Source organism: Equus przewalskii, chromosome 10 (genome assembly GCF_037783145.1).
Source record: "Equus przewalskii isolate Varuska chromosome 10, EquPr2, whole genome shotgun sequence".
NCBI lineage: Eukaryota > Metazoa > Chordata > Mammalia > Perissodactyla > Equidae > Equus > Equus przewalskii.
The window spans coordinates 3,368,744-3,395,607 of record NC_091840.1 but is presented as its reverse complement, the minus strand read 5'-3'; the positions used below and the strand labels follow the sequence as shown (position 1 = coordinate 3,395,607).

Below are 26,864 nucleotides of genomic sequence, written 5' to 3'. Positions count from 1 at the left end.
TCATTAGACTAATCGCAGCTATCTCGTTTCCCACTAAGGGGGAAGATGTCAGCACCGTGGAACGCCAAGCCCAAAATGCAACTAATGGGCCTGCAGGAAGGCGGAAAGAGAAAGAGAAACAATGGAAGTCTCCAAGACCGTCAGGGCATCGTGATAAAACGGAAGGTGCGTGTGCATAGGAACGCTCTGACCATAAGCCCTCAGGTGCGAGGAGGTCGGAAGCCCACACAGGTGTGCAGCCGCTGTGGCCACTGTCCCTGTCCTCCCGCGGGCCTGGGAGGAAGAGAGACCAGTTCCCATTTCAACCCTAATCTGTCCCCTTCTCAGGCTGTGCATTGAGGCCTGGGCTTGGAACAAGAGTGACGGGTATAAGAGGATAAAGAGAGAGGGGAACCCACGGAGACGGTAGGGGCATCTCTACAAATAGGAACAGGGTGGTCCCAAGCTGTTAGTGCAGATACACCCGTCAGAGCACACTGGGAGGTGGATCCTGGAAGGGCGACCCCAGGGAAATGAATCACCCCAAATCTCAAGGGGAATTACAAGTTCATCCAAATGCATGGCCCTGAGGAAGAAGAGGACAGACAAAGAGCTATTCTCAACTCGCCATGACCCAGGCACCACGCTGGTGAATAGCAGGACCCTCCATCCAACATGAAGGCGGCAGAGCTCCCAGGAGATGCCCAGGAACAGAGCGTCGGACGAGGTAGTGCTCCCTGGCACAACTAAGATGAGTCCCAAAGCCCTATGTCCCAAAGGGTAGATCCTAAGAGGGGAGGAAAAGCAAGACCCTTGCTTAAGAAACAAATTGGAGGAGTAAAACCTACTTTGAGAAAGGCACAAACCAAGGGCAGCCTCCCATTAGAAGCTGGCGCGGTGTCCCCTTCGAGGAGCGCTGACCCCCATCCGCCCCAGAGCGACCTGGTAGCTCACCCAAAGCCACGTCTCCTCCCCAGAAGTTTCCACCCACAGGTAGGTTAAGCCCTTCCTGCCGTCTGCCTTGCTTCGTGAGGACTACATGCTGTTGAAATGCACGATTTTTAGGGGACATGAGGATGTTTAGGTGCATCATTTGCAAGAAATTAAATCTAAACGCCTGGGAAGTAAATGAGAGAAAAAGATCTTAGGAAATTTGGTTTTAAGTGTCTAATGCTAGTTTACTCGGCTCAGTCGAGTGCAGTCAACCCTGAACCCCGGGGACTGTCAGTGTGGTGACCATCGCGGGCAGAGGCGGGCTGGGAACAAGTTGTCTCCTTCGCTGTGCTCTGAGGCCAGAAGATAAGCACACTGGCCTCACAGAAACATCGTCTTGGGAACGGTGGGGGGAGGCTGGCACAGTCGATGTTCAAATCCTCCTGGGAGACAAACCTTCTCGCCGTGACAGCAATTCAACCGTTCCACCAAGTCGTGGGCCAGGCGTGCCCTCGGATCACAACCCCGCAAGAGGGAAGCCATCCGCTCTCACCTGGGAACCTGGGAGCCATCGCGATAAGTTACACTCGATTCAAGAGGCATCTACGGGGTGCCTGAGGTCAAGTCTCCTCTCCTCTGCTCACCGCCCGTGAGACCCCGGGCAGGCCGTTCCCTCTCCCCACACCGTCCGTTCCATCACCTGAAAAATGGTGAGGGGCATGGCGCCCGCGTCATCAGAGTGTCAGGAGGATTAAAGGACAGTGTGTGTTAATATGTAAGCCTGGCCGCGGTGCTTGTGACATAGTAAGTGCTCCGTAAGTGGAACTCCTTCCACGGGACACCTTCCTCCACACCCAGAGAGTCCCTCCCACCCACAGGGGCCACATCGTCTACACAGATTCCAGATGGCGCGGGGCCAACACGCTTAGTCTCATGGAGCTACGGGGGCTTTCTTTTGTGTTCCCTGTAGAAACGGGGGCTGCTCATGGGGAGGAGAGCTGTGAGCTGAACCCGGAAGGGTGGGCAGAGTTCTGACTGGTTGAAATTCAGGAGAAGGACGTTGGTGGAAGGAAAGGGGCGAACAGGAGCACGGGGATGAGGCTTGGTGAGCCGCCACCTCGGCAGGAGCAGGGGACTTCTGAGGAGGAAGGACACCAGTGAACAGACAGAATTGAGCCAGCGTCTCCCAAGGAGCGGGCACTGAGCCTCTTGGGGGCAAGGCTGTGAGTGCAGACGGCCCATCGGAGGCAAGGGATGGGCCCACGATCTGTCCGCATCCTTTGCTGAAGGAACACAGTGGTTGCGGGGGAAGGGAACGGGGTCTGTACGGGGGCGGCCTCAAGCGAAAAGAAAGCGCCAGGAGAGAGGCCCGGAAGGCAGAACCCGGTGAGCGGTTGTCACTCAGTAGTCTCAGGACAGATGGCCACTCAGAAATGCGTGTGTGCTGGTGCAGGGCTCGGGGCTCTGTCTGCATCCAGCAGATGGGCCCCCGCCCCTCGCTGTGCACGGCCTCCCAACTACCCAGGTCAAGTCCCACCCTGCTGCCCACCCCAGAGATGCTCAGCTTTGAGCAAGTTGCTTCCTCTGGGTCTTGGCTGTACCATCTGTAAAATGGGGTGATGGGACCCGCCCTGTGGGGTCACTTTGAGGATCCAGAGAGGGAGTTTGTGCACCAGCCCCCGGCCCAGGGTCAGAGCAGCATGTGGCTTCTAAAGTTCTATAAAGTCAGCGTGAAGGGCTCACAGACGAGTCCTCAGGCAGACGCGTGGTGCTAGAGCTCAAGAAGGCAAATGGGCTTCGGCCAGGCCCCGCAGCCCCGCCGGCCACACGCCCCATCAGAGTGACGCCCTGAGAACAACCCACTGCTGGGGCGTCCGGGGGCAGGACAGCTCCCCACATTGCAGCACGTCACAGAGACAGGAAAGGGCGCACCTCCTCCCCACCTACCCGGAGTCTAGGGGAGTCAGAGAGAGGCTGGAACATTGAAAAGAGCACAGCGGCAAGACAGAGGGCTGGGAGGCTGCCCACTGTGGCCCTGCAGCCCTGGGGAGCCTGCGTCTGTGCCCAGGTCGTGGGAAGAAGGTGAGACTGCAGAAGCACTGTGTGGAAGTGTGCAGATGTGTGCAGAAGTATGCATATATGTGTGTGGGGTGTGCAAATGTGTGCAAACATGCGCAGATGTGTTCAGACGTGTGTGGACATGTTCAAGTGTGTGAGGTGTGTGCAGAAGAATGCAGATGTTTGGGGGGGTGTGGGTGTGTGTGAATGTGTGCCAGAGTGTGTGAACATGTGCAGGCATGTGCTGACTTGGCACACGTATGTGGACATGTGCACATGTGTGCATGACCCCGAAACAGCCAGGCTCTGCAGCTCTCCTTTCCCTAAGACTGCACCCCTCCCGCCTGGGTCTTGGGGAAGAGCCATGGGGCAGCAGCAGGGGCCAGCCCTCCCGGAGGCCCTGAGCTGCACAGCCCCAGTCCAGGACCCCGGGGCTGAGATCCCCCCTCCCCAATACCATTCCTGCGCTCCCTTGGTGCCTCTGCACAAGCAACAGCTTAATAAACAGCCCTGATGGGGACCTCAGGCTGCTGGGCGGACGGAGAACAGGGACCACTGGGCCTGGCCATCCCCTAGGCCGTCTCTGTGCCCTGGGTGGACAGCAGCCATGTGCCCTGGTCTTGGGGTGTGACATCAGTGCAGGGGACGCCCTCCCGACCCGCCGCCCAGGAAGGCATTTCTCAGCTGCGACTGTAGAGGCCACGGCCCCACCCCGGCCCAGACACCTCTACTGCCCCAGCTCCAGCGTCACCCTTCACCCCTCACCCCTGTGCACCCTCTAACCCTTGAACCCTTGGTCTCTCTCATGGGGTCAGCCCTCCCCCCAGGAGAGGCCTCACTCTCCGGGCCCACCCACCTGGCCTCAGGCCCTTCTCCCCGAGCACCCCGGGAAAGGCAGCCAAGTCCAAGCTGCGACAGGTTTGTCCTGGCTCCAGGGCGGGGCAGCCCCAACTCTCCTGGGGTCTGAGAACACTGCCCCTCCTCTGCCTTTTCCACCACCCCCCACCTCCTCTCTTTTATTCCAAACCCCTACTCCTAGCCTCGCAGATCCCTGGCTGCTCATAGGCCGTTCCCCAGCTGCCCCAAGCAGAAAGGGCCCCCTGATTCTTGACCCAAGGAAGGAAGTCCAAGGGAAGAATTTCGGAACAGTCTGACCCTGTGCATTGCCACACAGGGGATAATGGGAAAGGAGCAAGGAATCAGAGGCCCAGAGAGGGTGAGTGATCTGCCCAGGGTCACACAGCTTGTCAGCAGTAGACACCCAGCCTTGCCCAAGGGCTCTTGCAGCCTGCTGTCCACCAAGGGCACAGAGGGCTCCCACTGCCCACCTTGGAAGCAGCCATAGCAGCGTCCTGACTGGAAAGATGTGGAGGACGCCCCTGGCTGGGCCAGGGGATTCTTGCAAATGTGCCAAGACAGTTGAGGTTTCGTGTCTTTATAAAATAACAGCATCTCTGAAATTCCCTGATCATGTCTTAGAAGAATTGGAAGGAACGGAATCAGAGGCAAAGGGACCAGTCAGAAGCCTATAGTGGGTCCGGTGTCCAGGTGTCCAGGAGAGGGGTGCTGGGGCATGACCAGGGACGAGTGGTAAGGTCAGAGGTTGCCGTGAGTGAGTGCAGCTGTTCCCATGTTGAACGGCCTCCCCGAGCCCCCACTGCACCTCACAGATGCAGATCCCCTGACCCACGGCCCTTCTCGACCCACGTCCGCCCCCTCGGCCAGGTCCCTGCTCACCCACGACCCCAGTGTCTCCCAGCTTCTCCAGCACGAGCTCTGGCTGTGAAGTCTTTGCCCAGGTTGGTCCCACCACCTGGATTCCTCCCTGTCACCCCTCCCCGGCCCACCCCACTGGGCACAGGGCCCACCCCACTGGGCACAGGGCCCCTCCCTGGTCCTCATGCTCCTCCCCTGGGCATCTTGATGGACAACACCCTGTTTCCTTCAGGGCCCTTGGAACAACCTGTGACTGCATGTCTGTAATGTCACTCTAGGTACTTACAGGTGTTAGATGATACAGATATAGGTACAGGTGACACAGGTGTGGGTACAGACAACAGAGGACGTGGCTGTGGACCCGCAGGTTCATGGCCACCTTCCTCATCAGATCATGGCCCCCGGCACAGCACTTGCTTTCTGCTCCCCCAGACCCAGCCCCCAGCTCTGTGCCTGGTGCGCACTGGGCCCTTGTTGTTTTCTGAGTGGACAGACAGACGAGGCCCTTAGAGCCGCAGACGGCAGTGGAGGCAGAGACAGGACCTGATGGCTCCCGCCCGTGTGGCATGTGCTGCTTAGCACCAGGGAGCCGTCCCCTTGCTGGAGTGTCTGGGGGAGGGAGCGTCTCAATATGGCTCATGAGCACGGGGACGGCCTTCCTAATCCCTGCAAAGGTCACCGACTCCCAGAATCTGTGAAACCGCCCAGCCGAGGCGCGTGGCCGCTAATTCCTGCTGACGTGCCCTACTGTCCGTCTCGGCATTTCCACTGCTCGTCCTGGGCAGGTGGCATCCAGGGGTACCTGGCGCTCCACACTGCAGGTGGCCTGAGGAGCCTCCGCACATGGGGAGTCGAGCATCCTCCCCTAGACAGCAGCAGGGCCGGGTCAGAGAACTCAGCTGGTCTCTGCTCCCAACAAATACCCTCAATTAATGCATCCTGAGCCTGCCGGGCACTGGGACCCACAACACGCGTGCGCACACACACATGCATGTGCACACATGCACGCGCATGCAATGCACACAAGCACATGCACACATGCGGTGCACACATGTGCACGCATACACGCATGCAATGTGCACACACGCACATGTGCACACACACGCACACACACATACACAGGAAGGCGGGCCCTGCCCTCAGGTGGCCGAGTCCAGACATGAGACGCTCAATGCACAGTAAACAAGACACAATTTCTGAGAGTGGTGGCAGCAAACAGCCCAACACAACATGACAGCATTCCAGGATCTGGTGGCGAGGACAGGGTGAGGCCCCTCAGGCTAGAGCTGAGAGGGTGACTTGAGAGCCGATCCTCAAATGCACGGAGGAATTCATTGGGAGGTGAGGAGGTCACCGACTCCTCGGGACACTGAACTTGCCAGAGACACGGGTCAGAGGTCCCCGCAGCCAGACAGCCAGGCCACGCCTCTGCCTCATCTGGGCCCAAGCGCAGCCAGGACCTGGGGGCGTGACAAGCCCACGCCCGCCTCCTGGGTGTGTGATGGAGCAGGGGGTGGGTGGAGGAGCAGGGAGAGGCAGGCTTCTGCTCCCACACCTCAGGGACATTGTCCCGCTAGGGGGACAGGGATGCTGGGGTGCAGCGCCACCCACCATTGCACTCCCATGTCCAGCTCACACTGCTCTTGTTTTGTTTTCCTTTCAACGGCTTGTCTGGAAATCATTACAGACTCATGGGAAGGTGCAGGGGTGAGTGCAAGGGGCTGCTCACCCCTCACCCCGCCTCCCCCAGTGCTGCCCTCTGTCACAGCCCCCGTGCAGCCTCTCCCCAGGACGCACAGTGAGACAGCACCCAGGGCCATGCAGACTCCACTGAGGCTGTGTGCACTGTGGGTGAGTGTGTGCAAGTGTGTGGGGTATGTCAGTGCGGGACGTGGAGTGTGTGTATGGTGTGTGTGTGCATGTGTGAGTGTGCGTGGTTGTGTGACAAGCTGCATGCCCCTGGCCTTCTGCGCCCTCCTACCTTTGAGCCCCTTGTTCTCCTGTGTCCCTGCCTCAGTGGCCCCTCTGTGTGGGGTCTAACAAGGAACGCAGGAAGCTGGGGCGCCTCACCTGTGTGAGCGTGCGCGAGGCTGTGGGCAGCCAGGCCTCCCAGTGAGGCCCCTCCTGTGCCCGCCCTGCCCTAGGGAGGACCCCACGCCACTCTGTCTGCCACTTGCATGTCTCTGCAGCCCCACGCCTGGCCGGCTCCTCTCCCATTGGCGCCACCACAGCCCACGCCCAGGATTTGGGTCATGGGGGCCCCTCTGGGGCAGCCCACAGGCCGGGCCAGCGTGCCAGGCTATTGGGGACAGTGCATCACCTCTGTGGGGCCTCAGATTCTCAGGCTGACTGTGGAAGCTGGAAAGTGCCTGTGGTTTTCCACCACCTTGTCTGGGGCGAGTGGGACATGGGGGCAGCTGGAAGGAGGGAGTGCTATCCTGGGCGTGAGGACTCTCTGCCTTCCACCCACCCTCTGACGCCAGACTGGGTTTTTCTCCAGGAAGCAGGGAGTCCTGGGGACCCCGGTGTGGTCAGAGCTCAGAGGGGTTCATGGCGTGGGTGGCACCCCGCCTGGAGAGGAATGGGTGCCAAGGAGCAGATGGGACTCCAAACGGGAGGACACTGGGTGAGGGGCTATTCTGTGTTTCTGGGAAAATCACATCCACTGACCCTACCTTCCATGAATTCTAGAGACTTCCAGACTGCCCCATGATGGCCACGTTCCTAAAGGCTGAGAATATGGCCCCTCAACACGTGGCAGGTATTGGAACACCTGTTTCTTGAAGATGGGACACTGAGATTACAGTGGGGGGCTGAGTTGGTGGGGGGAGAACTTAACGGTGAGGATTATGGGATTCAGGGTCACAGTTCTATTTCCTCATTCAACAGACACATTGGAAGTGCTAGAAATCTCCCTCAAAAATTTGGACCTGCACAACAGTCAACTGTCCATCAACAGATGAATGGATAAACAACAGGGTCTACTTTGCACAGTGGAATATTATTCAGTCACAAAAAAAGGAATGAAGTACTGACGTGTGCTACAGTGTGCTACAAGAGACCAGACTGGATTCCATTTACAGGAAATGTCCAGAAAAGGTAAATCCACAGAGACAGAAAGTGGGTGATGTTTGCCAGGGGCTGAGGCAAGGGGGGATGGGGAGTGACTGCTTAATGGATGTCGAGTTTCCTGGGGTGATGAAAACTTTCTAGAACCAGATAGAGATCATGGTCGCACAACGTTTAAAACTTTTGAAAAGCACAGCTTTTAAAAAGTTGACCTCTCTGTGCCTCTCCCACTCCCACTTGAGTCCAGAGCTTCATCGTCTCCATCTCAACTCTGGCAGCAACTTCCCAAAAGGCCTCTGGTCCCTCCTTCACCACACTATCACCATGGTCAGCTCCCCAAAGCCAGCCTCATCAGGTCCAGCTGCTCCTCCCTCGGCAGGGCACACAGTACGACCGCACCAGGGTCCCACCCAACCAGCCTCATCTCCCCACCCACCCAGCCTCATCTCCCATACTCGTCTCTCCCCTCTCTTAAACAAGCTGTGTCTTTTCTCGTCTCCGTGGTTTTGCTCTGTCTGCAGTTTTCTGTCCACCTCTTTCTCCCCAGAAAACTCCTATGCATCCTTCAAGACCCAGCTCAAAAGCCCTTCTACTGGGCTCCCAAAGTGTGTGTTCTGCCTCCACACAGCTCTACCCTCACCGCAATGGACAGATAAGATGCAGCATGTCTGTCTCCTATGGGGAAGGGGACACACCCTGTTCCCCTAGGATCCCCAGGACCTAGCATGATGGCTAACACATCCTTTCATTCCACAAATACCACAGGAGGCCCAAGACTCAGTGAAGAATGAATACAGGGGGATGAGCCGTGAGACTCAGCTAGCGAGGCCCTCTGACTGCCACAGGGAAATACTGTCATCTGGTTCAGATTCCTTCTGTCCGCCTTCAAAATGTCACCCCCTTGTGCTCCAATCCTCCCAGGAGAGAGCTGAGCGGGGAAGGGGAAGAGGGAAGAGAAGAAGTGGCCTCTCCAACCAGTGCCTCTTCCTTTGAACCCCCACAGCTCTCCTAGGAGGAGTGACACCAGTTGTTACAGATCACGTCTGCGTCTGAGACCCTCGGCACCTCAGAAAGTCCCACCCCCCGACGCTGGGCACGGGCCTGGGCGCTCTCCACTCAGCTGATTCCTCTGCCTAGTGTCACTGCCTGGAGTGGGTTGAATGGCATCCCCCCAAAACTTGGGTCCACCCAGAACCTCAGAACGTGACCTGATTTGGAAATAGGGCCCATGCCAACGTAATTAGTTATGGATCTTGAGATGAGAGCTCCTCGGTTTAGGGTGGGCCGTAAATGCAATGGCAGGTGTCTTTATAAGAGACAGAAGGTGATTTGGACACAGACACAGGGAAACAGCCATGTGAAGATGGAGGCAGAGAAGGGAGTGGGGAAGCTACAAGCTAAGGATGCCTGGAGCCCCCTGAAGCCGGGAGAGAGGCTGGAACACTCTCCTGTAGAGCCCCCAGAAGGCACCAGCCGGGTGACACCTTGATCTCCGACTCCTGCCTCCGGGAACTGGGAGACAATAGATTTCCGTTGTGTTAAGTGCCCGGTTTGTGGTAATCTGTCATGCTAGCCCTAGGAAACGAATACACCTGCTAACATTCCTGACAATTTCCTGCTAATGTTTGTTATCTGTCCCCACTTTCTAGAATGTCCATTCTGTGAGGACAGGGATTTCTGCCTCTTTATCCACCCATGGGTCCCAAGCTCCTGACACAGCGCCCATCACGTAGTGACAGACCAACCAACAGTCGTTCCTTCCTGGAACGGCGTAACGATGAAACGCAGAGGCTCTGGGTCACACTGCCTGACTCTGACCCTGGCTCCACCGTGTACGAGTCATGCGAGACTTTGGGCAAGTTCGCAGACCTCTCTGAACCTCCGGCTTCTCTTCTGTCGGGTGCAAATAGTAACAGCCCCTCCCTCCTGGCGCTGTTACGAGGAGAGAACGCTCATTAAAGGCTTATAAAGTGTCTGGTACGGAGTAAGCCCTCAAACATTGGCTGTGAGAAATGAGTCACTCGAAAATAAATTCACAGTGGTTCTCAGCCAAGGGCAATTGTGCCTCCCCAGGGGACACGTCTGGAGACATGATTTGATCACATCTGGCGGGAGGGGCGCCCAGCACCTAGTGGGCGGAGGGGAGGGAGGCTGCTCAACATCCAGCAGCGCCCACCGCAGAGTTTATCCCACCCCGAACGTCAACAGCAACGAGGCTGAAAACCCTGACGTACAGTTAAAATGGGCTTCTGCAGGGAGGAGGCGAGCCGCCAACACGAGCAAAAGCAGACACAGAGTACAAACCGCAGAGGCTCGGCTTCTAAGGCGAGGCCGAGACTGTCCCCTGGGCTGCCATATCGAAAGCTCCCGAAGGTCTTCTCCAGCCTGGGGTGGGGGTGGTCCGAGCCCTGGCACCTCGGTAGGTGCTCAGCCCTGCCGGCTCAGGGAGGGAAGAAGGCAGGGAGAAACCTCTTTGATTATTCCTGTACTGCTCTCGCCACCCCCGCCTCCATCAGCAGCAAGAACGAGCTTCCTAGGGCTGCTCTGCAAAAACTAACTCCTCCTGGCTTTCACCCTGAGGCCCTGGCAGCTGCCAGTTGTGGGAACTTAACTGCTGCTGGGCTGGACCCAGACCAGGGAGTCCAGATGGGCACGCACGGGAGAGCTCGCTGCCATGAGGCCTCTACAGGATGGTGACCCATTGCCACACCCTCATTCCCTCTTCCCCTACAAAGGAACAAGCTGGTCTCCTCCTCGAAAGTACGTCCAAGCAGCGGGCAAACTGCCAGGGAAATGTCAGCGAAGGCCTGGCGAAGAAGGGAACGTGTGTCCTGGAGGGGCCTCCGCTCCTGCAGCCCGAGGTGCCACTCCATCGAGTATGCAGTTTGGGGGAGACACCCCCAAGACCGAGGATGGACACAAGAGCAGGGGACCTGGGCCACAGAGGAGGCTGCCGGGCCCCGGGCCCCCAATTAGAGCCTGGTACATCTGTCGGGGTGGCCGGGGGACAGGCAGCAGAGCCCCTGCCGACAGCTGCCTGCAGGAGGAGCCCGCAGCGATGCAGACGCTGGGGGAGGCCACGGAGCTGGCTCCCGCGCCCGGGGGGGAGGGAGGTAACTCTTTTTATAGCGCACAAACAAACAAAATGCTTTGCTTTAAGAAGCCAAAAAGGAAAAAAGAAAAAGAAAGAAACAAAGAAAGAGAACATTTCTGCCAATTCCAGATGAGTGATGAGCGCCGTCTTGGTTGGCCTGGCCCAGAGGAGAAGGCTGGGACCCAGGCACGCCCTGCGAGGTGGCTGAGGACAACTCCAGCGGGTCCCCGAGTTGCCTCGGGCACGAGGCCGGCACTGTGCGTGATTCACTCCGCCTCCTTGCAGAAGCCGGGGAGGTCGGCTGCTTGCTACCCTAGTCTCACTGGTGAAGAGCACAGGCTCAGCCAGTCACAGAGGCCACCGGTTAGCGGGGACAGGGTGTGGCGGATGGGGACCCAAGGGTCTGCTTCATGAGCCAGCCGTGAGTGGGTCCTTCCTGACTCCTCTCTTCTCATCTCTCTTCCCCATCACTTCCATCCCTTCTCTGGTCTTCTGAGCCTGGAATCCATTCAAAGCACTACGGCCATGGCCTCCTGAGGCGCCCTCCTGCCTCACCCCGACCCCCAGGGCTGACACCGTGCCTTCCCTCCCCATCTCCCTTTGTTCACACCACGGAGAAACCAGAGCTGTGTAGAGAGAAAGCTCCATCCCATAATAAACAGCATGAACTATTTATAACCCTGAAAACATCTTTATTATTATTTTTCTTCCCTCCAGAAACAATCTCGCACGATCCTGTTAAGTACACACCGCCGAGGACTGGAGGCCTGGGGCCGGGCGCTTCCTCCGGCCCTGCCCGGCGAGCAGATGGCAGTGTGGGCGTTAGGTACCAGCCTCCTGGCAATCTGAACATCTGTTCCCGTTAGAAAATGCTAATTGCCATCAATCAGGACAGCACCTACCCACATTTACATGCAAGCACACATGCAAAAAAAAAAAAAAATACATCTAAATTTCTCTGAGCGCACACTGCCTGCATGTTAACTAGCCGGAGCCATACCTCGCTACCCCAGGAGAGGCTGCAGGCCAGCACCTCGTCCCGAGGCTCCAACCTGGGCCGCGCCAGCCTCTCCAGGACCTGGCCCTGGACCCACAGTGAGGAAAGAGGTTAAGGCGTCATCAGTGGGCGGCCGGGCTCCAGCCCCCCATGGCCTCTCGGCCACCCACCTGGGGGCGGACATGGGGTCAGGTGGCCTGAACAGAATGCCTGCAGAGACCAGATGCTCCTTTGAGCTCTCCTCCATTTGGATGGGGCATCTGCGTCCATGACCTCTCTCTGAGGTTCTGGGCGTCCCCACATCTCCCAGGAACCAGCTGGCCAGATCTTTCAGACCAGAGGTCTGCTCCATTTCCAGTCTGAAGAGGGACCAGAAGTTTCCCAGCCCGAGGAACTGGTGTGGAGGTGCCCTGCAGCGCTGTTCACAACCCCACGGCCGGCCTCCTCTGGGTGTGTGTTCTACCCCGTGGTGCCAGACCGGCCTCCTCCGGGCTATAAGGTGTCAGGTGGGACTGCACCCTGGTGGCTGGACTCCATCGCTTAGCCCCAGGGCCCTGGGCCTCACCAGACCCTTGGACCACCGCTTGGTTAACGCACCCTGCACTTCCCCAAACCCCAGTGATCTGGAACAGTCCTGGGGGGTCAGGGGGCATGGTGTTGGGGGAAGCACTAAGCTTTCTGAGAAGCTTCACCCTCCCAAAGGAGCAGAGACCCAGGCTGCTCCCCGCGGGGCAGGAGGCGCTGCCCCCAGGGCTGTGGGAGGGCAGTCTGCAGTAATCCGAGAGACCAACAACACACAGGGTACCCTGGGCCCACGTGTGCCATCTGAAGGCCCTGGGCGCTTCCAGAAGGTGGGCTTGAGAGATGAGTCTATTGTATAATGAGAAACGAGAACTTTCCTGCGAATCCTTCCCCACCCCAAAATCCCCCAAAGAAAGCAGGTGATGTGGCTCGTTTTCCTCCTGGCAGCAGGCACCGTGGCCAGCTGCTGTTGCTATGGGCCCCACGGAGGTTCGAGTGGTCAGCTCAGAGGATTGAAGGAGAGGTGTCCGTGCGCCCAGTGAGCGAGGCCCAGGCCCCCTTCACCTGGGGATCAAGGCCACCAGGGGGCAAGAAGGGCCTCCAGAGCTGGCAGGCGACACCACAGCATGCATGAGCAACCTCCTGGAGGTGGAGTAACAGGGAATTTTAACAGCGACATAGCTGTCCATGCACCCGGGCACCAGGCTACCCTTGCTCCCATGTGTGATGGGGGAAGCACAGGACTCCAGAGACACATGGCTAGCCCGTCATGGGATGTGGGGAAGAGAGGCCAGCAGTCATATATTCCCCGACTACTAGAGCTCCCCAAAGCAGAGCGACTTTTTCGGAGATTTCAGGTGATAAACAGAAAATAAGGAGCTGGGGGGAGGGAGGAGGAGAGAGAGAGGGTAGAAAAACTCACACAGCCTGGCCCCAGACTCCTTTCCAATGTACTCTTCCTTTAGGAAGATCCTCCGCTCTGCGCCTGGTAAACACGTGGGACCCTGGAGACACCGTCACATCATGTCCATGAAGCGTGTCCCACCTGGATGCCTGTGGCCAGCACTCCTGTCCCCACTCCCTGCCCCACCTGCCCAAAAAGAAAGGCTTCAAAACCCCTCCAGCAGCTTCCGCTCCTGCCAGTGCCCCAGCCGGGAAGGGGCGCGGCGACACCTGTCCACCGCATGGCCCTGGCCCTCTGGCTCTGTGGCCGACAATCATCAGAATCAAGTGGAGCATTATCTGGGCCCTGTTCCATGCCAGGTTCCAGGAGCCGGCACACTGGTTTCCCAGGTTCCACTTTAGCTGGCTCATTATTGTCTTTGTTCAGAATGCAGTGTTTCTCTCCACGAAGTTCTTGTGAGCTCCTGGGTACAGACCTTGAGCAACATCTGGGGGAAGCTGAGCTTCTTCTCCACTCGGCCCTCCCATCTCGCTCTGAGCCTCTGATTTCTCCTGCAGCTCCAGAGCGTGGCCTGTCTCCCCACCGAAGAGCCATGGGCACAGGGACCTGGAGGAGGTCCTTCTCTAAGACCAGGGACAGGTGCCACCTCCCTGCCCACAGCACCCCTCGAAGTCTGCATCCCTTCCCACTGGAGACGCAGAACACCCCTTGGACAGGTGCCCTGTGGGGCCCTGGAGATCCAAGGACCATGACCACGCCCTAAATCAGAGGGCCCAGTCCTGACCCCAGGAGCATCATCTAGCCAAGAGGTCCTCGACCCTAAAAGGCGCTGTTGACATCTGGGCCAGGTCATTCTCTGTTGGAGGGGGGCCGTCCTGTCCACCGTAGGATGCTTAGCAGCTTCTCTGGCCTCTACCCACTACATGTTGGTAGCATGCCCCAGTCGTGACAATTAAAAATGTCTCCAGACATGGCCAATGTCCCCTGGGGGGCACAGTTGCCCTCAGCTGACACCTAGGGCTCTAACCAGAAAGCCTCACAGATGACAACCATAACCCAAGTGGTCGATGGAACGAACAGTGTCAGGGCCACAGTGGAAGGTGACTCATCCTGCCAGGGGGGTCAGGAGGGCCTGGGAAGGCCTCAGAGAGGGGCTGGCGGTTGCACTTTGCCTGGAAGGAGGAGCTGGACGTTTACCAGCTGTGGGTGGGGGCAGGGAGGAGAAGCCAATAGAGAGGCAGTGGTGTGGGATGCCAGGAGAAAAGGATGGGGGCCAGACCTTGGATGTCACAGCCAGATGTCACATGTCACACATCAGTCTTGACCATCACTCCAGGAAGCTCCTCTGGCATATTTCCATGTCCCTTCTTTCCTGTCCTCCTCTTCTCATTTCCCACTTCGTAGCTTTCCTGCCCTCACGGTTTGCTGAGGCCTGAGAGCTGAAAGGGCAGGAAAGGCCACAGGGCAGGGAAACATGGCTGCTCATTCGCCCTTCCCACCCCAAGGAGATCAAAAGAGGATGAAGTTTTAAAGATAAGCCTTGCAGGAAAAATAATAAGCAATGATTTCCAGGGGGAGAGAGAGAGAGAGAATGGATAGATGGATGATGATAGATGATGAATAATGGAAGGATGGGTGGTTGGCTGGATGGATAGATAGATACATAGATACATAGATACATAGATAGATAATGCAGATAGATGGATATAGACATACCAAAAAATCCTATATTTTTCCTTTGTACCTTCTCCTCCACAGTTCATTTCAGAGAGGTCAGTCCAGGGCTCCGACACCGCGTGGTGACTGAGCAGCCAAGGGTCCAAGCTCAGACAATTCCCACTGGGCAGGAGTGACGTGGTCTGAACCTGTGTAGGGCCGGCCACAGTGCATGTCTCTGTTCATCTCCTGTCAGCAGCACCAGGGCCCCATGACCTCCCCTGGTCTCCCGCATAGCCCCTCCAGACCCTGGGGCTATCCCTGACCTGACACAGCCTTGGAGAGGAGTGTCCACTCCATGTGAAGTCCCCTGGTCCTGCCTCATGCCCCAGCCTGGACGAGGGTGCCCGTGTCCCTGTATCAGTGACCCACCGATAAGGACATGGCCACCTGCTCTCAGACCTCCTGGGGGGAGGGGCAGGCTGCTGCTTGGACTCTCAGATCTCTGCTGCACATGCCCGGTCTTGGGGTCTGATCCTCCACGGGGAATGCTGACCACCCTTCAGGGGTTGCATGGAACCTGCCAGACTGGACTTCCTCCCTCTGCCGAGGGCCAGACACAGCTAGATCTGTGACCCTAGAAAGCAGATTCGTTTCCAGGTCCAGCCCCTCCTGGTGGGCTTCCCCTCGTCCCAGTGGTGGGCTGACGTGGGCCAAGGAATGACAGGACCCTAGTTCCATGTCCGGGGGAGGCCGGTTTGCGGGGCTGGAGTCAGGAGAGCATGTGTGAAGGCAGGAAGCCAGATTCCAGGTCTCCGCTCACTGGGGTCCAGACCACGGCTCCTCCCACAGAAACACACATCTCGCGGGGTGCTCCACAGAGTGAAGAAGAGCCCGGCACGAGAGCATAGCATGCACAGTGGGTTCTCCTGTGGACCACAGGCTGAATTTCATCCATCTTTGCCCCATCCTATGCTTAGCTCAGGACCCACGGCACCGGGCCCAGTTTCAGGCCCCTAAAAGGCTCCATAAATGTTGGAGAGTGAATAGAAACCCGCTTGGATTTCATCCTCAATCAGGATGTCACCAGCCTGAGGCATCTCTCCATCCCTAATGGACAACATGCACAGACCTGAGCCATCACCCGGCCCCAGCGGTCAGAGCACCCATCTTAGTGGACAGAGAGGAAAGAACAGAGATTAACAGCAAGTTGGGCATGCTGGTGGGGGTGGGGCGGCAACTGAGGGTGAGGTACCTTCACTCAACAGCTCACCTCCAGGCTACCGGGCCCCCTGTGTGAAATGTCACAGCGTTTACACAGAGTCTCATCGGATCCCACCGGAAATCACATTAGAATTCATCCAGTGCAATGCACCCCCAGCACACATGCATCTCACGTTAGCATCCCTTCCCCCACACCCCCAAGCGCTTCTCAAACCAGGGAACACACCCCACCCGCCCCCTTCAGCCCCTCGAGGCTGTACAGGGGTGACATGGGGGTAGCTGAGTAAGCATGTGTATCTTTCTACAGCATTTCAGCCAAAGCATTTTGGGGAGATAGCACTGTTTTGTTATAACCAGCACGAGCATATTGTGGATGAGATAGAAGATTTGCATAAATTTTTAAGATAACAAATAAGACTTCAAAGAAATGTCACGCTTTCTCTAGACCCCTTCTGGCAACAGACGCCCAGTCTTTTAGGGGAGCAGGTTTAATATGCCTGCTCTTCTGGAGTCTTCAGAGGAAAAATTCATACCTCCAGTGCAATGCTGTGTGCCTCTCTGTCATCCAAGACAAGCCATTTAATCTCTCTTTGCCTGAGCACAGCCTACTGCGTGCAGGCGCGTGTTCTAGCTCTGGGATGCACCATCGCGTTAAAAAAAAATTATAACCAGTCCTTCCTTTATACTCAGAAAGGAGAAAAACTCAAAAGAATTCATTTCTTCGTGGACGGACAAAACAAGCCTTTTGTCTGCCTCAGCAAAATGCCTCAGCATTCCCATCCCCCAGACGGACGAGGGTCCCAGGTCCACCACCCCGTGCGCTGGAGGCTGGGAAGGAGGAAGTCTCCCGTGGGGGGGCCAGCCTGTACCTGTGCTCCCGGAAAGTGGGGCACACGTGAGAGCTGGGCAGAGTACAATACTCAGCTTACTAACCAGGAAAGGAGAGCAAAGCGTTTGGGGCTGGGTGGAACACCAGATAATTCACAAATCATTGTGTCCTTGCCTTGGAAATTTTTGAGCAGCAGAACGGTCTAGAATAGTGACCAATCCAATGACATTCTGGCTCACAAACAAGAGACAAGTTTCAAATGCCACCTCTGGTCACGCCTGGCATGGGCAACCTTTTTTCCGGTTGTTGAAGAGGTTACTTGGCACTTGGGCGTGTGGCGTCCACTTCCTCTGCTGCAAACAGCACAAGAGAAAGGAATCGGGCACACACCTGTAACCTCTCAACCCACCTCGGTGTTTAAAGGATAATCAGCGCCTAATAGTTCTTTGTACAGCAATGTGTTCTCTTGAGAGGAGAGGACTCTGTAAATGTGTCCAGTGAGTAAGGCTGCCCCCAGCCTCTTGGACAGGGTCTGCCACAGAACAGGTTTGCCATCACAGCCCCGTTTCGTTATTCCTGCATCGCACCTAGGGGACCATATGCGACTCGTGATTCAACTGTTCCCGGGGGGTAAAGGAGAGCATTTCGAGAGGAAGCTAAAGCAGCTTCTAGAACATTGTATCAAAGACGGCCTACGGAAAGCTACTATGTGCAGAGCTGTGGGAGGAACACAGGTGAAGCAGAAGCTGTGCTCTTGAGAAACCCAAGAGAACAAAGGAGACAGGGACCCCGGGAGGGTTCCCGTGGGCAGAGAGTGAGGAAGAGCAGCCCCAGGGCCCGCCCCATGCCCCTCGCAGCTGCCCTCTGCAGACCCGGAGGGCAGGCCTCAGAGGACAGGAAACAGAGAGGGGCGGGGCCAGAGCTATGCCAACACAGCGGCTGTCCTGGAGAGTCGTTCCCCAAACCCAGGATGCTGGGTGTGCCCGCTGGGACCCCTCCACAAAAACCACAGTGGCCATGATGTTTTCGGGGAGGGGGTGCTATCCTTTAAAAAATCTTTTATTTTGGGGGGGCCAGCCCAGTGGTGACACAGTGGTTATGTGGTGTGTTCCGCTTCGGTGGCCCAGGGTTCGAGGGTTTGTATCCCAGATGCCGACCTACCACCGCTCATCAAGCCACGCTGTGGTGGCATCCCACATAAAATAGAGGAGGAGGGCATGGATGTTAGCTCAGCGACAATCATCCTCTCAAAAAAAAACCCAAAATACCTTTTATTTTGAAATAATTTAAGACTCAAAGAAATTGCAAAGGCAGTACAGAGCATTCCCATGTACCTTCTGGTAGGGGCTGATTTGTGTCTCCTGAAAATTCCTACATTGGAGCCCTGAGCCCCAGTACCTCAGAGTGAGCGCATCTGGAGAGAGGGTCTTTCAAGAGGTGATGGAGGTTAAATGAGGTTATAGGGTGGGCCCTGATCCAGTAGGACTGGTGTCCTTATAAGAAGAGAGGATTAGGACACAGTCACGTTTGCCCAGACGGAAGGCCACGTGAGGACACAGGGAGAAGACGGCCACCTACGAGCCAAGAAGACAGGCTTCAGGAGGAACCAGCCCTGCCGACACGTTGACCTGGGACTCCCAGCTTCCAGGACTGGGAGAAAATCAATTTCCGTTTACCAGCCAGTCTGCGGCACTTAGTTAGGGCAGCCCGACAAACTGGTGCACCCACACGTCCTGCGTCACCGTGGCTCATCCTCAAACCAGGACCCTGCTCTGGGTGCACCCATCAACCACACGGCTTATTTGAATTCCACCAGTTTTGCGATCTGACTTGCGCGTCCTCCTTATGCGTGCTTCTCAAACTATCTGTGCTGAAGGACTTTGCTTTATCTCCAATTCACTGCAGACCTATATTTTTGCTAAAAGAAAAAAAAAAAGCTATAAAAAAGGAATTACTGGAAAAATGGAATAAAAAAGGAATACAAAGCCCAATTTCCTGTGATTAGATTCAACAGACATAAAATTACTTTTTCAAATTGCTGTAAAAGATTCTAAATGTGAACTCTTGGCTTCCAGACTCATCTCGCAGGGACCAGCGGCAGCAGCTCACGGGCAGGCGCTGGTCCTTGGACCTCACTTTGAGTAGCTCTGATTTGGATCATACTAGACGTATGTCCTCAGCCAGGGTTGTCGCCAGAGAGCCGCTGTGGGTTCAAATTCTGGATGGCCCCATGCTAATCACTCCTCGGAGGCTCAGGGTCCTCATGGAACCCAGCTCACAGAGTTGCTGTGGGGATGACAGGGAGGGTACATGTCAACCCTGAGACGAGAACTGGATCAGGTAATCTGCACATACGTGTCATTCCGGGACATCAGCGTGACCAGCCTCCAAGCCATCAACACTGCTTTAGAGACGGCAGGCACCCGGATGTCTCCCCCGTGAGGTTGTTTCATGAGTGTGTTATTTGATCTTTGCTGGAACTCGCGTTTGTCTTCTGATTGCTGCCAGGTCCTGCCTCAGTGTTGACATCCTGATTAACCCCCACTGGGAGCTGCAGGTGGCCACACCCTGCGAGCTTCCTGCAGCTTCTGCTGCCACTCGGCAGCTCTCAGCGACACAAGGTCACTCAGAAACACCATCTGTCCTAGCTCCGCCTCCTCTCCCACCCTAGAGAAAGAGCGAAGACTCATTCTGTTCCGCCTCCGTGTTTTCTCTGTCACACACACACACACCCCCTAAAGTTAAGCTCGTCTCGACCTCTACTTCTAAATTAATTTTCCTTCCGGAAGCATCTGCCGACACTCCTTTTCTGCTCTTTGCCCCACAGAGCACAGACGTCTTTGAAAGCACCAGGCCTGGGAACACTTAATGTACCCTTGCAAATCGAACAAAATAATTCTCTCCCAATCCACAGAAATCCTTGCTTGTCCGTTCGCCCTTTAAGTGGAGTTCACCGCCAACCCCGCGTGTCAATGTAGAAGAAGAAAACGAGGCTTCCGTGGCCTCCGCTCAAGGGGCCTGGGCCGGGTGCCCGTCTGGGAGTGAGACCAGCAACACCAGTGTCGGCCTGCGGGCGAGGTTGACTCATAAACCCTCAGGGCCCCTTGATAACAACCCATTTTGAGTCTAGAGTCAATGGATTTGCACAAATCCTTGTAGGACCTGCTTGTGTCTCTCTGCCTGGGACGTCTCCTTTAAGTCACAGGGACTGCGTGTGACTGGGGCCTGTTCAGATCACGTGTGCTCACGTGTGTCAACACAGCATGCTGAAGCATGAAGGCCTCAGTGCCTCTTTGCCCTGGCACCGCTTGTCTCTTCTTCCGGCTTCCTCAGTTCCAGGTTCTCCCCGTCCCAGATTCTCACCCCCACAATCGTGAGCCTGACTCTGTTCCCCTCGTAGGCTGTGGGCCTCCCTTGCCCTCAGGGCCACGGCATTTCTAACTCCAGGGCTCCTACAGCCGATCCTGCTTCCTGCCCCAGGAGGCCTCTTCCTCCTTCCCATTCTCAGGCCCGGCTCCGACTTTTCCTTCCAATCCGTTCCTTCCGGGCCTCTTTCTCGAGCGCTCCAGAGAGACCCTCACTGGCCAGGCTCGGAAACCTCCCTCCCCCACAAGACTTGCAGCATGAACCGTTTATTTTTAGGTCTAGATTTGGGGTCTGGCTTTTAAATTTTTTGTTTGCTCTCAAGACTGATCTCAACAGCGGGATGGTGGGAAGTGGGTGGAGAACAAATTTGGGACACAAGAAAGGAGCTGAGCCAGTCAACACCAGGCAGTGCGTCTTCTCCTCGGTTTATGGAGGACCTGTGACCTTGGGTCAGGGGTATCTCAGGAAGTCTACTCTTACAGCTCAGAGTCACTCTAGCCTTCACTTCCTGATCGGCCTATGAGTACATTATTATCATCGTGTCAAAAATGACCACCGACAGTTCCTCTGAGCATCCCAGGGCTTGGGTGACACTTTGGGACCAGCAACGGGGCGGCGGAGGGGGGACATGTAGAGGTCACCTTCCTCCCCAGTAGTCTTGGAGGATATAGTAGGTAGACTTGTATCCCCCAAAAGGATATATTGAAGTCCTAACGCCCAGTATCTGTGAATGGGACCTTTTTTGGACTTAAGATCTTTGCAGATCTTAAGACCAGTTAAGATGAGGTCCTACTGGAGTAGGACAGCCCTAAGCCAAAGGCTGGCGTCCTTACGAGGTGAGGGAAATTTAGACACATACACATACACACACACACGCAGGGGAGAAGGCCGTGAAAAGACACAGGAACAGAGACACAGAGGGGAGAAGGCTGTGTGAAGACAGAGGTAGAGACTGGAATGATGTGTCTACAAGCCAAGGAACACCAAGGATTGCCACGACCACCAGAATCTGAGAGGCAGACTTCTGGCCTCCAGAACCGAGAGAATAAACTTCTGTTGTCCTAATCCCCCGGCTGTGGTGCTTTGTTGCAGGAGCCCCAGGGCGCTCATCCAGAGCATCTGAATTTGGAGCCTCACCTACGGGTTCACCATCTCAAGGCCTGGGCCCCGGACATGGCCCTGCTCCAATGACACGGCTGCTGGCTCACACCGCTGTCTTCTCAGACTGCTCCCTCTGGAGCAGCGCTGAAGCCACATCTGGAAACTCTTCTCACCCTTAATCGTTCTGAATGCTCTAGCACGGGAGTGACTAACGGCTCTAATCAGACAGTGAGCGTGCAGGGGCAGGTGCTGACAGTGCCCTCTGCAACCGGCCGAGCCTCCTGGGCTGCTCGCTCACAGAGCTCAAAAGTCACCCAGAAAAAATACTGGTCCTTCCTCCTATTTTTAAAAAAATGTCACACCAGTGCCGACGAGCAGTTTTATCCTTCAGCCAACAAATGTGGGGCAAAGAAGAGGACAGAGGAGAAACCAAAGGCAGGTGGGACAAAATATCGGCAATGCCACCAAGGCTGGCGACATCTGTCTGGGAAGACAGAAGGATTCTTGGAGGCAAACCCAGCACTAGTCAATTCCAGCCACAGCGAAACTGGGTCCTGGCCTGCCTTGCATTCTTAGAGGAAAGGAGAGGGAGAGAGAGAGAGAAAGGGAGAAGGAAGCCATAACAAGAGTGTCCTACGTCCTCCTCCTCCTCTCCCGGCCTCACGGGCACATCCGCAGAATTTGTTCCAGCCAAAAATGCTCAAAAGGAAGGACTGCAGAGGTTGACCTCAGCACCCTCCAGAATCTTATTTTCCAAATACATTTAGTGATAGAACAGGAAGCACAGGAGTTTCTAGAAGGACCCACGTTTCCAAAGCCCGGCTCAAGCTAAAGTCTTCAAATGAAAGCATCAGGTACAAGAAGAAATAAGATGCCCCCCGAGAAGGAGGGAGCACAAGCAGCATCCTTCAGGTGGTGTTACCTGTTCCGCACGGCAGCAGCCAGGACTCCTCGTGCGTGGCAGGAATGCATTAACCGTGAGTGTCAGAGAAACATCCCATTAGCTCCTGGTGTAACCAGATAAAGCCGCGAGCTGCCTCTCCCCACCACCGGGGAGACATTACCTTGACGCTCTAGAAAGCTCTGGTGCATTAATATTGCTGACGCCATGCCGGCAGCCTTTGCTTCGGCTGGGCCCCCGAGGGTGCCATGTGATGGATTCCAGTTTAACAGCTTTTAAAAACAAGCAGACAAGAGACAGGGGTGATGGATGATGTAGGAAGCATGCTTTTTCGGGGATGATTTATGGGGAGTCGCACGTTGCTGTTCACAGGGTCCATCGTGGAGGGTGGGGCCCTGGCCCAGCCCAGAGCCGCGCTTCTTGGGCAAGAAGAGTGAAACTTCCCCTGACCCCCTGCAGGTGTGGGAGCAGCCTCTGAGGGGCCAGAGGTCAGAGCAGAAGACCTCCTCTCTCTGCTCCAGAACAAAGGCGCTCCCCGGCCCTCAAAAACATCTGGAGAAGGAACAGCCAGCTGTGCCCTCTGCTTCATCAGAGTGACCCTGACGCACAGCCCATGGCATGGGCGGATTCTGACTGTTCAGTGAGAGTGGTGACCGGGAGGGGAGAGAGGAAAGGGAGGGTCGGGGACAGAAGAGCAGGTGGCGCCCGCCGTGATCTTTTGTCCCGCGAGCTGGCAGGCGGCCCCTTCCCCGTGGATCTGAAGCACCGATCTGCCCCAGGCCTCCGCCACCACATGTGAGAGACAAATCTCGTTTGCAACAGATTAATTTCCACCCACGTTTTTAATAAGGACTCAGAATTTACTATACGGTAAAATGCAAATCGAACCCGTATTTAAGGGATGAGCTTTAAAACGGGATCTAATTCATGGCACCCTTTCCAAGGCACAGGAAGTCAACTGGCAGTGGGGCAACAGCTGAGGAGGAAACAGCGTCCTCCCCTCCTCCTCTGAGCCCTCTGCCCCAGCAAGGACACCTCTGCAGTGACAGGGAGCTAAGGGAACGGAACAGCCCCACTCACCGGAGCAGAAGCTCCTGCAGGCTTCCCCCTGCAGCTTCTCCCTCACTGGTCCCCAAGCTCTCCTGGAAGCACTTCCTCCCAGGGACGTTCCACTGCGAGTGGGCAGCGGAAGGCATACACCTGCAGGAGCTCCGGGCACCCCAGTGTCGGCTGCTCTCCCCATCATCACCATCCCCCAATCCTCCATCCCCCAAGTCGGCTCTTCTCCAGAGTGCCTGCCAGCGGACGCCAAGCTGTGCTCCCACTGCTCATGATTAAGTCATGGGTGAGGGGCCTCCGAGAGGGGCAGCTGATAGGGATGTCTGCTGCCTCTCTGGTTTTCTTTGCAGACATCAGAGCCACACGCACTGGGGCACCCAGAGGGGGGGGTTGGCAGCCCCCTCTGAAGCCTGCATCTGAGTCCCATCAAGAAGAGCAGGGTCACCACCGCTGGGTGGGAGGGCATCTGCAGGGAGTCAGGAGCTGGCACACGGGACCGCCGATCAATATGCCCGGCCCTCTCCCTTCAGAGACCCGCCACCCGCCTGAAGTTGATTAAAAGGCGAAACACAGAGCCGGCTTCCTCTGCAGGCCTCAACCTGCTCAGGGCACCTGGGATGCCAGGGTCTTCCCTTGGATGCTTCTCTCCCCCTGACTTCGCCCCGCTGCGAGGAAGAAGACTCTCAGATGCGCATCGCTGCTGCACAATTTCAGAGCGCGCCTTCGGCACGGGCAAGGGGCCGGACGGTGAGAGAGAGCCTGACAGAAGCAGCTCCAGATTGAAAGGTGTTTGCACAGCCACCCGCCAAGCCCCGAATTTCCCAGACCGCCATCAGGACTGGCCAGTCAGGTGCTTTGCGCTTTGACGATCTCGAGAATTTCTGTTTTTAGGAAGATGCTGGGTCTCAGACCCACAGAAAAGCGAGGCTGGGCCCTGCCACCTCCTGCAAGGAGGTACCAAGGAAAAGCATCTTCTGAGGGGTCACAGACGATCTTCTGTCACCTGCCTGCAGGACGTCAGCGCTCTGCTGCCCTTCCCCCGGGAGCAGAGCCACCTGCACGTGTTTGGAAGCAGGAGCCTGAGATGTAGGGGATGGTGCCTGGCCCCGGGTCACTTGGCCTGCACCGAGGTCAGCCCCAAACCATGCATCCAGCAAGGGTGCTTCCGACAGCCAACAAAGCTGGCCACCTGTGCACATGCAATAATAGGGGGCCAAGGGGGACCACACATGGCACCAGCTTTATGACAATGCTGTGGGTCCCTGGAGAGGAAGAATTCAGAAGGTCCTATGGGATCGAGACCTTCTGAATGGTCACTTGGCTTTTCCCTGCAGGCCCAGTGCAGTCTCGGGTGTATGGTCTTCCTTTCCAGGCTCCCTGACAGGTCCCCGATGGCTTAGGGAATGGGTGACCGTCATTTCAGTGTAGCAGGGAAGCTGTTTAAAACGCTCATCTCAAACATGTCCCCAGACAGACCCAACACTTTTCTCATCCCCGGTCCACGGCGCAGTCACCCGCCCCCTCCCCCCCGCCAGGAGGAGCAGCCGCCTCCTCACCTGTCCCCCTGCTTCTGCCCCGACCTCCTTCCCCCCTCCATTCCCCACCCAGAAGACAACATTCTCTTCCTATCACTCGAATCAGGCCATTCAGTCTCTCACCCGGAGCCCTTCAGTGGCTCCCACCATCTTTAAGACAAAATCCAAAATCCTTACCCCTGGCCCGAAGGCTTCCGAATTGAGCCCCAACCCTCTCTGCCTCATCTCCTTCCACTCCCTGCTCACCCACTCGTCCCCGCAGACCAGGCTTCTCCTCCAGCAGGCCTGAGCATCACTGCCTCGGGGCCTGTGCACTGCTCCTGCCTCGGCCTGGACCGCTCCTCCCTCAGACCTCTGCCGGGTCGCCCTGGCTCCCCTCAGCCTCTGCTCACGACGTCTGCATCCAGGCCCTGCCCTGACCGCCCTGTGTGAACAGCAGCCGCCACACTCTTGATCACCTCTGCCCGCTTCCTTTTTCTTCATAGCCCCGTCAATCCCTGACGTTATCCTAAATGTGTTCTTTCACTCTCCACGTCTCCACTGGAATAGAAACACAACGAGGACAAGGACTTGGTTTGTCTCCATGGCATCTCCAGCACATGGGAGGTGCTCAAGTATGAATGAATGAATGCAGACCAGTCAGGGGCCCGATCAGCCCACTGCAGGAAGAGAAGGCTCACATGCCCCGGGGCCGAGACGAGAACCCACATCCGTCATCAAAAGAAAATTATCAGGGCGTACCTGGACCTGCACCAAGGTCATGTGTCAAATCTGATTCCTCAGATTCTACAATGGGCCTCTTAAAGAAGATAAGATGGGCTTCTTTTAAGGGACATTGAAGGGACCACTTGGTCTCTGCTCAGGATTCTTGTTGGCATCGTCCACTTGGCCCGGACAGGGGCCAGCACACAAGGCTCGGGTCTTCCCTGCCCTGCCTTGGACGACAGGGACCCATCAGCTTTGTGCTGCTTCTCAGCAGGGAGCAGGGCTGCATGGAACATGGAGCTCCACGGGGGTGCAACAAAGAATTGGTCTGGCTTTTGTCCCTGGTTCCCGGGAGGTCACCTCTAAAATGCTGGAATTCCCGAGGGACAGGAGTGTCTTTCATTATTCACAACAAGTCCCTTTTGACCACACCTGACCTTATCCTAACCAGGGGGCTAGCGGGGACACATAGGTGGTTCCAAAGGAGGGGCACTGATGAGAGGGTTGGAACTTCCCCCCACCTCAGGGGAGGGGAGAGAGGCTGCAGACTGAGTTCAGTCACGTGGCCAATGATGTCATAAGACCCCAGTAGCACTCTGGACACCCAAAGCTCTGGGGCTTTGTGGCTGGTGACCACGTGGACGTGCTGGGAGGGGGACCTGTCCCAACTCTCCAGGGAGAGGGTGTGGAGGCTCAGCATCTGGCACCCTCCCAACCTCACCCTGCGTGCATCCTTTATAACGAAACCTAACCGTCAGGAGAGTGCTTTCTCAAGTTCTGCAAGTCGTTTTAGCAAATCATTGCAACTGAGGGGGTTACGGGAGCCCCTGAATTTATCGCCGGTCGGTCAGAGGTGCAGGTGGTCCCTGAGACTTGCACCTGGAGTCGGAAGTGGGGTCAGTGTCGTGGGGGACAGGTCCTAAGCCTGTGGGGTCTGCCACTAACTCCAGGTGGCTCATGCCAGACTTGAAGTGCAGTCCTCTTGCTCCAGGCTGGAATGGGGCCGTCACTTGGTCCCCTAGGGTCAGATGAAGGCGTTAGAGCCGCTCTGGGCTGCAGGGACATCTGGGCAGCAGGACACAGAACCGTCCCGAGCAGGGTCCGACCCGACCATGGCCTCTAGGCATCATTTCGTACTGACAGCAGACAGTGGATGCTACACCCTGTCCCACTCCTTCCGGGGGTAGCTCCTCCACAGCCAGGCTGATGGATTTCA

General features: G+C 56.6%; 1 protein-coding gene across 17 annotated transcripts in view; it reads right to left on the bottom strand.

The window, feature by feature from the left end:
• RBFOX3 (RNA binding fox-1 homolog 3) overlaps window positions 1-26,864 on the bottom strand; it is a 510,574-nt gene that overhangs the window by 304,742 nt on the left and 178,968 nt on the right. The gene's annotated exons all lie outside the window — the stretch shown is intronic.